This window comes from Calonectris borealis, chromosome 2, assembly GCF_964195595.1.
Source record: "Calonectris borealis chromosome 2, bCalBor7.hap1.2, whole genome shotgun sequence".
Lineage (NCBI taxonomy): Eukaryota > Metazoa > Chordata > Aves > Procellariiformes > Procellariidae > Calonectris > Calonectris borealis.
This window is the reverse complement of record NC_134313.1, coordinates 136,993,977-137,010,546: the sequence shown is the minus strand read 5'-3', so window position 1 is coordinate 137,010,546 and position 16,570 is coordinate 136,993,977. Positions and strand designations below refer to the sequence as shown.

At 39.2% G+C, this 16,570-nt stretch overlaps 1 non-coding gene across 1 annotated transcript; it reads left to right on the top strand.

Moving 5' to 3' along the window:
- The first annotated feature begins 15,673 nt into the window (after positions 1-15,673).
- Positions 15,674-15,758, top strand: LOC142079843 (small nucleolar RNA SNORD45). Its single transcript, XR_012672797.1, has one exon. It is a non-coding gene; the product is annotated as a small nucleolar RNA SNORD45 (small nucleolar RNA).
- The last annotated feature ends 812 nt before the right edge of the window (positions 15,759-16,570 follow it).

Genomic DNA, 16,570 nt, shown 5'->3' with positions numbered 1-16,570 from the left:
TCTGTGTTTGTACATATTTTGTGTGTAAAGTGCCTTGTGTTCATTAAGCAAAAGGTATTATAAAATAGCAAAGTATTATTATTATTGTTAAGTAAAAATTTCTACACATTGCCCCAAATGATTAAGCTGGTGTAAAGAAATTTGCACTGTGTCAAAGCAACTCAACCAAAAATGCATTAACACTTTCTTGCTTTGATGTCAAGGATCTTGAAAAATATTATGATGGAAAATATTTTGTCCCTATAGCTGTATCTATTTCCACTGTGAATCTATTAAAATAAGGAGTTTCTCTTGCAGCTTAGTGGCACCCAGAGCTGATTTAGGCAATGACAACTTTGGAAGTCAATTTATATTTGAATCAGGAAATGACTCAGTATTTTCTGAAGTCTTACTTCAAAGCTCACTCTTTTACAGTTAGGTAAAAATGATATCACATCTTCAGAATGTTAAATTAAACAATTGCACCGAGGCCAGGATTTATTTCTGATGGTGCTTTAAGCTGGTTTTTCATACTTTATATACATCTCCCAGGATGACTTTTGTCATATCTGGACAATTAGTGAATAGCATGATATACATGTTCCCCAGTTCTATGACACCTTTTGTAATACTGCATGTCACTCTGTTTTATGTTGCCATACATATAACTTGCCTGCGGTGTGTTAGAATTAGTGTTATTACGGTTTATGAATCTCCTGACACTATATCCTATTATTAAGTTAGCTGGAATAGGACATTCAAGTCAAGGTGATAATAAAAAAAGATGTTAGCCAATAAGAAGCATTTCTACAAATGATCAAATGACAGTGGAAAAGGAAATATTTTAACAAAGCAACATTAATGTAGCCCAGAACCAACGCAAATAAAATCCCTGAGGAAGACTATCTGAAGAAACATACCATACTTTTGGCATAGAGTACTTTACTGCATGCCCGACACATTTTCCACAAAGCTCTTGTATATTTTCTGTATGAAAAGCTAAAGCATGAAGTCTTACACTTAGCAGTTGAAAAAATACAGGAGATTTAAAACAGCAACAGTTCTGCTGTATGCCTACAGATTTTTTTTGGCAATTGGATCTGAAGGAAATGATCTATCTCAAAAAAAGAGAATAAAAGGGCTGATGAATATGGTCATATAATACGATTGAGGTCTGTCTTTCTTTAAGAAGTAGAAGGTTTGTGCGGACTACAGAAACACACATAAATAGCTATTATTGTTATGATGACTAAGTGTATTTTCAATATGATCAGCTTCAGTCTTGGTGCTGATTGAATTAAGGAAGCGCTGGGCTCTGTGACCGAGCCCTGCTTGCTCATGCCATGGTTGCCTTACGTGAGGGATGTTGAGATGCTTTACAAGCTGGCGCTGCAATCCACTCTGTCAACAATGCTGCTCTTCTTGGCAACATAAACATGCTAAGATGTTAAATGCACTCTGCAGTTACCTCAGACAAAAGGTATTGTTGCTTTCCTCTGTAGTAGCAGACATTTTACCACCATATTTATCCACCTCAACCTTATTTTATCCTGCTTTGCTTCACCTTGTGAAGTGCCATAGTGATTTTACGTGTGCACTCTTGACTATTTTTAAACCTTTGACAATGCAGCCAACATAACTTTGCAGAAATTCAAAGGTAGGCACAGGTCACCCATATTCATGAGCCTGTCATCCTGCAGACGGAGGCATCCACAAGGACATAAGGGAAGCCCATTCCACTAAACGGGAATTTCCCTCTTATTGTTTCTTCCCTCCAGATAAACAGGCAGAGATGCAGAATCACAAATATATCAGTTTCAAAGAGTTTAAGAGGTGTTTCAACAGCCTACGGACAGTTTGTTACTACACTTGGCATATTTTGAAACTGTAATTATGGAAGACTTCCAGAAAATCACAAGATGACTGAAAGAGTCAGAGGTAAAATGTGCATGATAAAAGCAGAGATCCCTTTGCTTAGTTTAAGCTTCAGGCAGAATAGTGCATTGGCAGAACAAATGAAGCTTCATTCAGAAATGTAATTTGTTTAAAAACAAGCAAACAGACATGGCGACAAGCTGGAAGAATGAAAGAGCTCAATATTTTAGGCAGGAAAACACTTTATAAAATGTTGTAAAATCTAAACAAATGAAGTGTTTGTGTAGCCAAAATCAAACTGTTAGTAACATTTGTCTTAAAACATTTATCAGCACCATGATGAAGCATGGAAGGTGGGTTGGAAGCATGTTTAATTTAAAACCACACATTATGCTAATGTTTTTTTGAACAAATAAGAATGACTTTGAATTTAATGTAGTAGAAAAAAAGTTTGATAAAAGGACATATATATATAAGTACACTGTATGCAGTCAAGGTGCCAGTGGTGGAAAGCAGAAATACACTGAGCCAAGGTTGATAAAATTTAAACTGACATTTTTATAACACTTTAATACGTTCTGATCTTGTAGGACTACATTCATTGGTCTCCATAACTTCCAAGACTCTTTACTGCAGAAGGGAAACTGTATTTTTTCTTGTTTTAATTGTCAGAAAAATGCTACAAAACATCTCTCCATTGTAGTTTAGGTTGTGCAAAAACAATTAAAATCAACTGTAAATCCTTAACTCCATTCATCTCAGTTAACTATCTGAAATAAGTAGGCAGAGGATTACCAAGATTCAGGGAGACCCAGGGTGAAAGTTGACATCACAGTGCTCTTTATTTCTTGAAAGAAATAACATAAGCTATGTACCTCTTAATACCTTTATCATCTAACACCAATGTGAGAGATTTTCAGTTTTCCTAGGTGACAACATCACTAAGCAATTATAAATTGCAATTATTTTGAAAAGATGAATCCACCATACTTCATTTCAAACCCCTCAGATGATGGACAGATTACATCAGCCAAGAAGATGACATCCTTGCCTTCTCTTCAGCCCATTGCAACCTATTAAACTAAAGTCTGTTTTAGTTTGGTCCACACTCCCACCACCACAGGAAATAAGACAGGAGGTTGCTTTTCAAGGAGCGCTCTTATAAACATTTGTAGAGGCAGTATGGCCTTGCCATGCAAAGTATCACAGTGCCTCAGAAATGTTACTGTAATGGAGAGAGGCTGGTAGGCCAAGGTTAGGCTGGAGTCTTCAGCATTGTAAGCAGCCCAGTGGGGAGGGCACGAAAGGTGACTGTTGGAGCCACAATGCAGAGTGTCACCTCAAATATCAGTTTGATCAACCGCTGTTATTAAGGAGCCAAATGTAGTTTACTGAGAGAAATTTGATCCACTGTAATTACAAAGAAAAACCAAACTGGACAAACCTCAAAAAGTTTGGAAGACGAATACCTAGAGACATTGAAGGCAAATATCCACAGAGCTGACCTAAGTGTGGGCCTGGAAAGCCAAATGTCATAGGAGAATGCCAGTAGCCAGCTTAGCTATTCCTTCCGACAGTAAATCCCTATTCAGGTACCACTGTTATGATTACTTTTTATTTATGGTGTTATGGGATCAGATTCTTTCACAAGAATCCCAACAACGGTCCACATCCACAGGTGTCATATTTTAGATAATGTTCCAGTGTTACCGGTCTCGGATATGGAAAATGAAGAACTGGTTCCAGTTTTTCAAACATTCTTTTTTTCTTAGATTTATTATTTTACCCAATATGATTCAGAAACCACGCTCATCTGCTATTTCAGTAGATCTATGGCTACAGACTGCTGTCGGGATGAACACTGGATTCCAGACAGTTGCTGTAAGATAGGAGAGTGGAGTACATGACCTTCAAAGGGACCTTTAAACTGTGTTTTCTACAGTTTTGTCACTTGATTTTACCCCAGCAGAATTTCTGAGGGAGACATTGTCTTAACATTGACATTGGAATTCAAAGTGTATTTTACTGCTGTATCCACAAGCAACAAGGAGCTCAGACGTCTTTGTGAGGTTTAGATCACTTGGATGCATGAGGGGGATTCGAAAAAGACAAACTGAACCGTCCTCAGAAAATCCCTGGGCTGAAAAGAGTTGTGGTGTGGAAGAGTTTTTCTTCCCTCTTTAAATTCTTATGGTCCCTGGTGGATACCCACTCCTGGGCCAGCAGGATCTTTGGCCTGCCATTTGCACTCCAGTGGATGCAACAGTGCTCCAGGGCAGCAGCAGAGCTCAGCGTGTAGGCACAGTGTGGGTGAGTATTTCCAGGAGTGGGTGTATGGCATGACTAACTCCACCAACGAAAAACCAATTAGTTAAAAACCTTGTTCTTCCTCTTTAATACATGGCTATTTCATCCCATCATCTGAGAACTTTTGCCCTGCTATTTTACAAGTCTGGCACACTGATGATGACTTAGATTTCTCTTGCTGTCCTGTAGCACAGTGCAGATAATGAACCTTTTGATTTTTTGTAAAAAATTTCTTATATTTCTTAGAAAGTGGTGGGGATGCAAAGGGGAGGATTAGGCAGACAGAGGTGCAGAAATACAGAAAATAAGAGTAAAATAAAAGTTTGTCCTGAACCAAATGTCTCCTACATTTTTTGCTGAAAATGCAAGAACATGCAATTCTTCTCTTGTTCAAGAACTTGTACTTTGCAGAAGCAAAACACGTGAAAACTAGCACATTTGCTTGTAAAATCTTTGGGTTATGTGTAGATAAATGGCAGTGAATGGAATTGGCCATAACCTTTTTTTTTTCCTATGACCCTTGGGCCATAGATACAGTTCTGACTCTTTCAAAAAAACTGTAGCGCACCTAATCTTGTATCTTACCAGAGATGTTTTGGGAGGTGTTTAAACAGGCATGTGAGAGGGAGCACGTGCAAAATGAATGAGCGCAACTGGGTTGTTGAGCCTCAAGTGATGAAAGAGTTAACTGGGCACTGCAGCAAGAGTGCTGCAACTTAACCATTCTGAATGTTGCTGAATAAATCAAAACACTGCATTTGAAAAAAATCTTGCTGCAGTTTATAAAGAACATACAATTATCCTATTTTTCTGGAATGAGTATTGGAAACAAAGACTTGCACTGCTCCTTGTGTTTGCTCAGTGGAGTTTTGGCTCAGAGGTACCTACACTTACTTGGGCAAGATTGGCCAGATTTTTGACTATGCTCAAACAGCTTTGCATAAATGCCCAAAAATCCATTTCATTCCACCAAGAGGGACCCTCCCCTTCCCCCCCCAAAAAAAACCGCCCAAACCTCCACCCCAAAACCAGATGCGAATTTGGGCAAAGAAATGTTAAATCTAGGAAGTCATGCACATATCTGCAGCTGGAGCCATCCTTACTCTCAGGTGAACTCTAACGGTGAGAGCAAGCCACTGCAGCTCCGCCAGGGCAGCCCAGAGCAAGACCCAGACTGGCGCAGTCTGCGCTGCGCAACCGCGCTGATGCTGAGCGCCAGGAGGGCCCCACTGCCCTAACAGCCAGTTTGCAAGTCTCCTATTTGATGTGAAATGAGTGCTCCTGCTTAGATGCTCTGGATTTGAGTCTTCACACTTAATTTTAAGCAATTGATCAGCATGTGTTTTTTAAAAATGAATGACTGTACTAAAAAATTAAACACAGGGGAATTGCCTCTTGGCACTCATGCTACCAGCAGTTCCAGGAAAGATTACTCTATCCACTGCTGCATCAGAAAGCATTATTCCAAACGAGGAGTCCAGATGTTAAATTTATACGTTATCTTCCTGATTTCTTCCCCTATGCTTAGTTCAACTTTTCAAATATTTTATCTCTTATCCAGATATTCAAAACCTTCTGCTTCATGGGGAAGATCATGAGATCACCATGTCTGCAGTCTAAAGAACTGAAGAGACTAATTGCTGTTTCAGTCGGTTTTTAAGTCCTTAACTCATGACATAGGAATATAAGCTATTATCCCTAAACCATTTTGAGGAAAGTACTTCATAAATAGTCTGGCTGACATAAAGATTGTACCATTTAAACAGCATAGTAAATGCATAAGAAATATTATCTTATGTTGTAAGCTTTGCCTATGTACGTGGAGTACTTTTAAAAGCTGCCAATAAATCATAACAGATAGCTTAACACTTTGAAACACAGTGGAAAAGCCAATTAAAAATATCTTGGAGCAGCAACTGGAAATACTGTGAGCCAGTTGGTCAAAGGTTGCTTTCAGAAATAATTCTGAGCTTACTAATTTTACCGCTAACAGTCAATCAGAAATATGGCAACCAACAGGAGTATCCTTATTTTACTTTGGACTAACACTGGTGTCAAAACCAAGGATACTCAAACTAATGCCACCCCTTTGATAGAAGTGTCAGCCAGAACTACTGCCATCAGAGACAAAGTGGGAGCTAATCATGAGATGTTTTCATAAATGTATTTCTATTGCTTTTCTTCCTAACATTTCTTTTAAACTATGGATTACAAGCTAGCTAGAGGCTGGGACAGGGGATCTCCCTTGTCAGTGCACTCATGTGGAGCAGTGAGGTCCCAACTGATGACTGGAATTATTCAGTGCTAAAATGATATAAGTGATAATTCATAACATCTGTGTTGTCCTTCAGGAAGTATTTGTTATATTCCAAAATATAAACTTAGCATATTTAGAGTTCTCAAGTGAGACATTTTGGCTATCTTGTGCTGTTAGTGGGTGAGTGGTAACTTTCACTGCCCTTTTTGCGTTCTGCTAAGTCAATACACCATCTTTTAAGATATTTTTATTGGAAACCAAACCTTTAGGAAGGACTCCATACTATCTGTCATCATTTCTCACAGTCCAGAAAACCAGCTTTATTGAAGGTGCTTTCTTCAGAGCTGCAGGTGGCAAAATGAGTAAGTATCAAGCAGGTAGCAGTGCTGGTAACAGGGTTTCGTGCTAAGCCTGCACAAGTGCTGTCTTTCTGACCAGTCAGATCTGTGAGAAGGCAGTCAGTCACATGAAACCGGGAGACCTCACCTCCCCTTATCTGTTCGCAATATTAAATCAATGGAGCTTCTTTGACTTCTTTGTAATCTGCTTTCACATGCCTCACTGAAGGGGAATGAAACCTCTAACAATTCACCTGTTGTTTTTCTCTGCTTTTTTCCCATAGAGGTACGGATGTGATAAACTGGAAAAGAGACATCTGCAATAGAGCTTTCTCTGTCTTTCACCTCGGTAGGCAGCACTGTGCTCCCAAAATGCGTCCTGGTTAATCTCAGCAGAAGCATTAAATAAGCATATTAACAACCCTTCCATTTCTCAGAGGCAGAATTTGGCATGTATTTTGACATGCATTACACAGTCTATAAGCTTTAACTGTTAAACTGAAACTGAATTTCTTTTTTAATTTCTTTTTTAATTGCTTGGAAAAATATTTATAAAATAATATGGACAAACAATGTGGGGACATGCAGGAGAGTTACACAGCCTACTCATGCCTCTGACTTGGAAAAAGGCAGTCTTAGATAAGATTTGTGTAAATACACTAATACTGTATATTGTGTTCACTTATACTGTCAGCACATTTTCTGAACAAGTTACCAGTTGAAAGCATCATTTTACATTCTCATCTTTTATTATCATTCAGACTCATCTAAAAAATGCTTGGGAACCTCATATATCTTAGTCATGGTGAAACATCAAAGTAGACAGCAGATTAACAGTGTAGACAAGCACATGGATCTCAGGGAGAACTTCAAACAATTTGAGTGATTTGGTCCAGCTAAAGTTCCCCAAGGAAAACACCACTCCTTACATGAAACTTGACCCTTGAAAAATGTTAAAATATTTTTAACACGATCACCTCACTATCTGTTGTTTTATAGCACTTCTAGAGGTCTAACTCATCATTTCTATAAACAAAGTATCTTCCTGTCTTCAGTCAATTGCTTAAGAAGAATGAAGCCTGCCAGCTGATAGATCTGATTGTAGCAGAGTAGCAAAGGAAGAGCATTAAGAAATAAGGGAAAATCCCCACTCAGGGACATGCTACAAAACAGTGATGATTTTTTGTCGTGCATTTGTAAGAAATACTTTCAGGATTTAGAAAGAGAAACTTCTATTTTAAATTCCTTATCAGTAGGATTTATAGTGCTGTAGATTGCTTCAGGCTGAAAAAAAAAAGAAAAAAGAAAAAGTTTCTTTTCACGACAACTGGATAAATACTGCCAAACCCCCATATTTTCATGGTTTCATTTGAGATAAAACAGCAAACCTTTCCTTTGATAGTATCTACAAACCGTTTCAGTTAGGTTTGCTATGAATATTCGTATGAGTGCTTTTTCCTCCACAAGGAAGCTCCCAAATGAGAATACGGATCAATGCACAAGGCTATTAATGACTACACAACAAAAAATTTCCACCTAAGCTCTCAGAGTCCATATTTGGAACCAATGTGTGTATTTCTTCTCGAGAAAGGCTCTGATTCCTCAACCTAAAGCAGTTTCCACTAGGCATGAACTATGAACCGCAAATTGCAAGCTAAGTATTCTGTACCAAGACTATGAAATATGTAACTAATGTATTTCCCATGTTGTGAGGATATTAAGTGGCTACAAGTAAGACCGTTGCATCTCTATTGATCATAGTTTAAAACAGAGCTACAGCTATATATTGGATGAAATCCTAGCTCCAGAGAAGTCAAAGTGACTTTTGCATTAACTTTTGATAGACCAAAATTTCACCCCTTGTTTTCTCTGACTGAGAAAACAGATTTATCTTCTGGAAGCTCATTGGCCTGAGTATGAAGTGCAAGTTCAGATACACCAGCTGTAAATTATTTTGTATTGTAAATAGACTTTCTGAACCTCTAGTGAAACAGAGGAAGGTAAATGGGGAAAGAATATAATCCACTTTCATTTGGCCTTTGTTTTTTCAGATTAGCAGTAAGTACTGATTTCCATCAGTAAGTAACATGTCTTTGTCAGGCAGCATTTGGTAACACTTTTCAGAGATGAATGGAAGTCATGGTAGTATAAGCATCATTGTAGGCCTGAAACTGAAATTTCAGCTGACAATTTTATACCGGCCCTATATTCTAATGTTATCATGAGGTTACACCTCCTCACGTGTTTTCATTTTGTTAGTACAGCAGAAAGCTAAGACTTCAGTAAAACATTACACATAGCATAAAAAGATTATGCTGGAAATTTGCAATATGTCATTAATTTCTTGCCTCCTGTGCCCTGGCACATTTTGAAAGGAATTAGCAGTACAATATTTACTAGTTCTGTTGGATAGTTTCAGCTGTAATTGCCCGGATGCCATCTGCTGAAGTGCTCACAGGTCAGAGCCTAGAGTCAGGAAGGTATTTCAATAAAACAAAATTCCTTGTACGATCAGGGTCTGAGGGCAGTTGGCACCTCTTGATTTGCTCTCCATGCTAGACAAATTTCCAATTTTTGTTCTCCTGGAAAGGACACTTTCTGTGTGACCAAAAAGAAAAATAGTGAAAAAACCTAGAGATATTTAAGTATTGCTGTCATTACATTTTACTGCACTTTATGACCATATCATGACCATTCTACAGGAAAACAAACAAACAAAAAAAAGGCTATGCCATAGCTGGTGATGTCTCAGGCTTCCTCAGTCCTGCCTGTTTGGACTGACCCCACAGCTCATGGCCACCGTATGTGGAGTTCCTGCTGGCCCCAGGCAAACAGCAATGCTGCGCAGAGCCATCTGCATGGTGGATGGCTGACGGATGGTGTAGAAGAGTAGTGCAGTAAAGAAACCTTGCCATTGTAGTGAGAAAGAGTGGCCCTATTTTTGTACCCTTTTTTTCTTTTGAAGCTCAGTGACTCATGCTGCAGCATGGCAAGCCCAAGCAAACACAGTTTACTGTTCATAGAGTGACAGGCTCACAGCGGGGCTGAGGCTGGCTGGCACCTCTGGAGACGGCCTCGTCCAACCCTCTGCGCAGAGCAAGGCCAGCTACAGCAGCTTGCTCGGGGCTGTGTCCAGTTGTGTTTTGAATATTTCCAAGCATGGAACTCCACAGCCTCCCTGAGCAGCCTGTTGTTAATTTGTACATTGTACCTGCAAAACCCAAGAGTCCCTTTGCTTTGCAGAAACTCCAAAAGGCACCTTTCATTAGTTTCTGCAGAGACAATGCTGCCTTTCACCCCCTGTCTAACTGTAGATGGTCCTAGATGACACCGATTTCTGCAGGACTAACCCAAGGCACAGGCTCTAGCCTTTAGTTAGAAATAGGGTGCAGTGGAAAAATGACCACAGCCTTACTGCCTAATTCGCTTAAGTAAGAGCTCAGGCAGCTGGTCCAAGTGCTGCTGGCAGCCCTGGCAGCGTCAGCCCCCCTTGTTTCCCATCTCCCCTCTTGCCTCTGTCTTTTCTCAGTGCCATAGCAGAAAATGGTCCACCTCAAGGGAAGCAAACTGGCTTTTGAGAAGCTTTAGGCATTGGATCTGTTGCTTTAAAAGCCAGAGAGAGAAAAACAATCTCTGAATGACCAAAATGCCCATTCAATGCATAGTCTGTATTTAAGAATCACTGCATAATTAGCTTAACTAGTTTCACCCCAAGGAGAAATACCACGTTAAGCCCAGTCATTTTATCCATATTTAACAGCACAAATTATATTTCTAGAGTTAGAAAAGAGAAAGGGGAAAAAAAAACAACCGTCAAACACTTGCATTGTTGACTTGCTACTGATTTTTTGTCTTCTAGGACTTGATCCTGCAAGCTTCCTACACTTGTGATCCTTCCTGGCAACATCAGCTTAGAAGAAGTGGATCTCTAACTGTCTAGCAATGTATTTCAGTTACAAGCTAAAGCAAGTACAGATTCAACGATATTTTAACTCTGATTTCCTCTGACATAAAGCATAAAAATATACAGCATAAAAGGTATCCAATTCCAATTACTGAGTTATCAGATCACTGAGGAGGTCTAGAGGTGTTGAAAGTCATGAGAGAAAAGCTCTAGCAGCAGAACTCATGCAGGGAATTTTGGGCCCATCACCCAATATTTGCTAGATTTTTTTTATTCCCACCCAACAAATGAACCAATATATGATGCTTGACCCCCTCCCCATTCCTAGCCTTTTCTTTCTCTCCTCTTCTTCAAACTTCTTTTGGAGAAGGTTGGGTAGAAATACCTTCACTCCTCCAAATGCTGTGAGAATAGCTGGTCCCGTAGCACTTCCAGAGCAGCTTTACTTCAAATGCCACCACAGCAGCGAACAGGTCTGATGAGGATTAACACCTCCCTGTAATTGGTGGATTTTGATCATTTACAGGAGTGACGTTACTCCCTTTGCTCTCATTGATTTTGTTTCATAAATCCCAAATGTGATATTATCCCCCTGTAGTTTAACTGCTTTTTAGGTGGTGGGAAGGATGGTGAAGCGGAAGAAAATGGGCGGCATGTTGCACAGTTCACACTACATTTAATACTCCAACCCATATGTTTTATTTCAACTTTCTCTGGTTTAGGCTGCCTAATTTTCATCTTTAGCTTTGTTTGTTTCACTTCTCATTACTTCCTTTAGCTTCCTTCAGTTTGCGATGTGTTACCCTGCTTTCTACTGTCTAAATTTGCTATGTATTTAGAGGTGCTTAGATTCAGTTCTAAAGGAGGTCACACAGAGTTCAGAAATGTTTGGAAAGGGAAAAAAAGGACTGAGAAAGATCCCCTATTTTTCTTTTCTTCATGAAGGGTGCTGATGGTTTTGTGATTTGCATGGTAAGTGTTACTGGGGACTAGCTCTGGTATGGCTTGTCCACGTGCACTCAGGAGAGTGCAGGGTTGCGATGCTGTGTCCTCGCATGAGATCATATCTGCAAATGAGCAGCGGCAGTTCTACTGAGGGAGGCTGAGGGGAGGAAGGGAAGAGAGAGACTGTATCGGTCCAATTCGAAATAATTAATCTAATCCTCCTGTTACTAATCTGACCAATTCATATCATCCTTCCCCTCAAAACAAGCTGCTGGATGTCGCATTCTCTTTTTTATAGACTTCCTGTAGCCATTAGCCCTACGTCAGCTTATGTGATATATCACGTATCCTTTAAAACTCTACATTCATTTGAATGAGTTCCTGAGTTATTAGTTCCTCCATCCACCCACTGATCCCTCCCCTTCCCTCCCCCCACCCCAGGTAATCAGCAATTCAGCAGGACGCTCAAAGCACCTACTTACAAAATTATCTAGCCAGGAGGATGTTAGAGGTTTTATGTACATACAGAAGAGGACCAAAAACAATTGGCTGGGTAAAACATTTACACATAACTTCTGGCTTTCTCTCAGGCAGAGCTTTTGCAAGGGATTTATAGGTCAGATCAGCTCAGCAGTTTCAGCCTATTGCCCACCCTACCTTAACAAAGCTTGCGTGTGTTTGTACAGCTGTGCTTGTAGCTGTGGGAGTCCCAGGGATCCCACAAGCCTTCAGTTCCTCTACCTCCCCTTCATCATTTACCAGCACACAAATGTGCACAGAATGAAACTGTAGAAAACTGTCTGACTAACAGGTTAAAGGCCCAGGATTCAAACCCTGTTTATTTTCTTTGCTTGATTTCCTGCTGTACAGTGAGTAAATGGTATTTTTCTCCTTGCCTTTTTACCTGTTTGTCTATTGCTATCTGGCCAAGAATGAAAGAAACTATCCCTTTCAGGCTCCTTTAGAGGACTTCAAGGGACATACAGTGTTTATGTGCTGCTCTGGGTCTTCAGTGTTTTGTTCTGTTTTGAAGGGGGGATGTTGGTATAAAATGGAGGTAAACACACAGAAGTAAAACCATCTGCATTTCCTGAAACTTCACACTGAGGAAGGGACTTATTTTAATTAATATTAAGCCAATTCATGATTAAGTCCAGTAAATGCTTGATGCTGAGCAGTTTAGAGGCAGTTAATATACCTTTTTGAACTGGTGCCATGAATTACAAAGTCTGCCATCTGGGGAGGTATTACATTTGAAATTAAATAAAAAAAAGTCAAGATGTTTCTGAAAATTAGCTAGCAAATTCCAGCCAATCTTACGTTCATTAGGACTTTTTTTAAACAACAAAAGAAAACAAGGAGGGAATAAAAGGTTCTTAAATTATATCTATTAACCTAATAAAGTCCAGAAACTCAGAATTTCAATAAAATATTAGCTTAGCTAGTGATTTCAAAAGAAACTCTATTTGTATTTCAAGTATTATTGTCATTCCTAAAGTCTGATGCCAATTTGATAAAAGCTCTAATTCAGAAAAGTATAAACTCTACTAACAAAAGAAATTAAAAACTGTCACATTTTCAAAGGATCCTATTACTCAGTTCTTGCAGACATTTCTAATTAAAGAACTGTATTCATTAACACTTGATATGTTAGCATTCTGCCAAGATTTTTCCTTTTCTCTCTCAGGCATTTGGGCCTCTGTTCTGCAATGAGCTAAGTGAGGACTCACGTCCACATCCAGCCTGACTCGGAGGGTAAAGATTCAGAGGGAGTGGGGGCAGGAGCTGCAGAGGCTCTGACACAGACAGCTGCAGGGGCAAAAAAAAGTGACATTTAAGTCTTTACTGTTCTGATCCCCTCTCCTTTTTTTCATTTTATAATTATGTAGACATAAAAAGGAAAAATGAGAACCTCAGGTGTTGTTTTCATTGACACCTGTTTATAAAAGAGAACTCATCGATCGTTGTAGAGGATTCAGGCACTAGTTGAGGATTAAAGATAATGTCCCTGTTTGAAAAATCACACTGATATTTCTGAATTAAAAAAAAAAAAGTCAGGCTGCAGGTTCTGTTGCAGCACTCAGAACTGTATGGGAAAATCTGGCACATTTGAAAACATGAAATAAAAAATACCAGCTGCTATATCTTTTCTGGGGTGCTCTAATCTCCTTTTGTTTTAGTTTGTTTTTCTCAAATTAACCCACGTTTTACACATCAGGTAAGATGCTCACCAGTTGAAATGAAATGAAAAGAGAAAGAGGAAGCTAAGGATATGCAAGTAACAGTCACTTACAAAATGACCATGTTAAAGCTTTGCAAGGCCAGTCTCAGTGAGATGCCTCAGAGAAGTATTATAAAGAAACACTGCACTAAGAAATGTAATCAAGGGTAAGAAATCTCCAATCACAGTATTCCTCCGGACAATTACCCATACTACTGCTATACCAAAGCTTTCAAAAATCTTGAGATTGACTTAAAAGCCTGAAATTAGAAAAGGCACGCTGAAGATTTTTTTTGGGGGGGGAGGAGAGGAGTTGCCTTTTGGCTTTTGACACCCTTCCAGGTTCGTATTTTCATGATTTCTGTCCAATTTTGATGGTTGAAATTTTTTTTTTTTTTTTAAATTAGGACCTGAAATGATTTTGTCTCACACAGTGTCCTCGCTTTAGGACATGGGGGAACTGGAAGGAAGAGCTTCATGCCATACTGAATCAAAGGTCCTACTTAGCAGGTGACTACACACTTTGTTTCTTTGCACTGACATGTGCACAAGAGACCTTCAAGAGATCTCTGTTTTTCACAATCCTGCCTCTTGACTCGGTAGAGAGTTACCTCTGTGTCCTGGAAATAAATGCAGAGATAAGACAATAGGACTTCCATTGTCAAAGCTCAGGATAAAGTGAGGGGGGAATAACAGTCAAATAACAGTACAGATTACAAATTCTGTACATTTTCACCGAGGAAGTAAGATAAACTATATTCACTGCTGAAAGTATGAATAGCTGAAGAAGAAGCTAATCTTCTTTTCCAGTTAATGAAGAAAGTTAGATTATATGCAGACAGTACAGGAAGGGGGTGAAGGACTGGAAAACTCAAGCCCTTCCCCTGAGATACATTTGGAAGATATCTGTGGGAGAGCTGAAGGAGGTTTTGTTTTACTTTCCATTTGTTTGGTTTGTTATACTGCAAAACAGAAAAAGGACGTGGGTATAATACAAATCTCTCCAGTGTTACAGAAGATTCACCTCCCATATTCTTCAAAACATGTGAAGATAGGCATTTAACTACAAGAATTTGTACAGTAGAAGGAGAGATTATTGCAAAAATCTGGAATGGAACTACTCGGTGAATAGGATAAAACACAAACGTATCTGGGACTAGATGAACATGTTTGAAGCCGCCTCGTGCAATCCAAGCAAAATTCACTTGCATCCAAGTAAGAAAAGGTATCCTCAAGACTATTAACCTAAAAGCTACACGTATTTCTGAAGAACTCTAGGAGCTTAGTCCATAACTTACTCAGGCCAGGGGACTTTCTTTTGCTTTTATTCATTTTCCAGGTACAAATGAATTTTAGTCCTGCCTCACTTACCTAAATAACAAAGATAAAACCTGTGGAGAGATAAGACCTGAACACCTAGCTTAGTTGTCCCTTCTGTAAGGAAGCTGTAAACATCAAGGTGTAAAAGCTCTCAGTTAAGAATGCTGCTTGCGGTTACCCTGAGGTGTGGCCTAATGAGTACCAGCTGATTCAAGAGCCAAAACAGGTGAAGGAAATTGTAAGCAGACATGTGATCGTTGCCAGAAGGAAGATTTAAGGGAGGCAACGGGCAGTGACAGAGTTGAGAAGCTATGGAGAGAAATGGAGGAGTAAGGCAATGGAGAGAGTGACAGAGGAGTGGAGCAACGGAGAGAGACAGAAGGCTGAGGCAATGGTGAGAGAGACTGTGGGACTGCCCTGTTATGATAGAGGCTCCAGAGGGTCTGTGCTATCTTACACCACAAATAGCGACCCAGGTGGGATTGAAAGAGGAAAGGCTCCAGTATTGCTGTGCTTTTATATGTGAGGGTCAGTGATGAGTGCTGGCATGTATTATCTGATGTAGAGTTGATGTGTATCATCAGTGTAGCTCCAGAATTACTCTGAGACCCACCTAGGTGAGCCCCCACAGGGAAGTTATATGAACTTTATACATCAGTTATGGGACAGTTGGCATCTCAGTCACAGAAGCTTCAACCTGAAATGTTTCAATGTATTTTTGACAATGTATTTTTGAAGGTAACAAGGTAATAGAGAACAGGAAAGGTCTCTGTATTAGAAGTGTTAAGTTTGTATCTCTGTAGTGTTAAGTTTGTATCTCTGTAGTGTTAAGTTTGTATCTCTGTAGTGTTAAGTTTGTATCTCTGTAGTGTTAAGTTTGTATCTCTGTAGTGTTAAGTTTGTATCTCTGTAGTGTTAAGTTTGTATCTCTGTAGTGTTAAGTTTGTATCTCTGTAGTGTTAAGTTTGTATCTCTGTAGTGTTAAGTTTGTATCTCTGTAGTGTTAAGTTTGTATCTCTGTAGTGTTAAGTTTGTATCTCTGTAGTGTTAAGTTTGTATCTCTGTAGTGTTAAGTTTGTATCTCTGTAGTGTTAAGTTTGTATCTCTGTAGTGTTAAGTTTGTATCTCTGTAGTGTTAAGTTTGTATCTCTGTAGTGTTAAGTTTGTATCTCTGTAGTGTTAAGTTTGTATCTCTGTAGTGTTAAGTTTGTATCTCTGTAGTGTTAAGTTTGTATCTCTGTAGTGTTAAGTTTGTATCTCTGTAGTGTTAAGTTTGTATCTCTGTAGTGTTAAGTTTGTATCTCTGTAGTGTTAAGTTTGTATCTCTGTAGTGTTAAGTTTGTATCTCTGTAGTGTTAAGTTTGTATCTCTGTAGTGTTAAGTTTGTATCTCTGTAGTGTTAAGTTTGTATCTCTGTAGTGTTA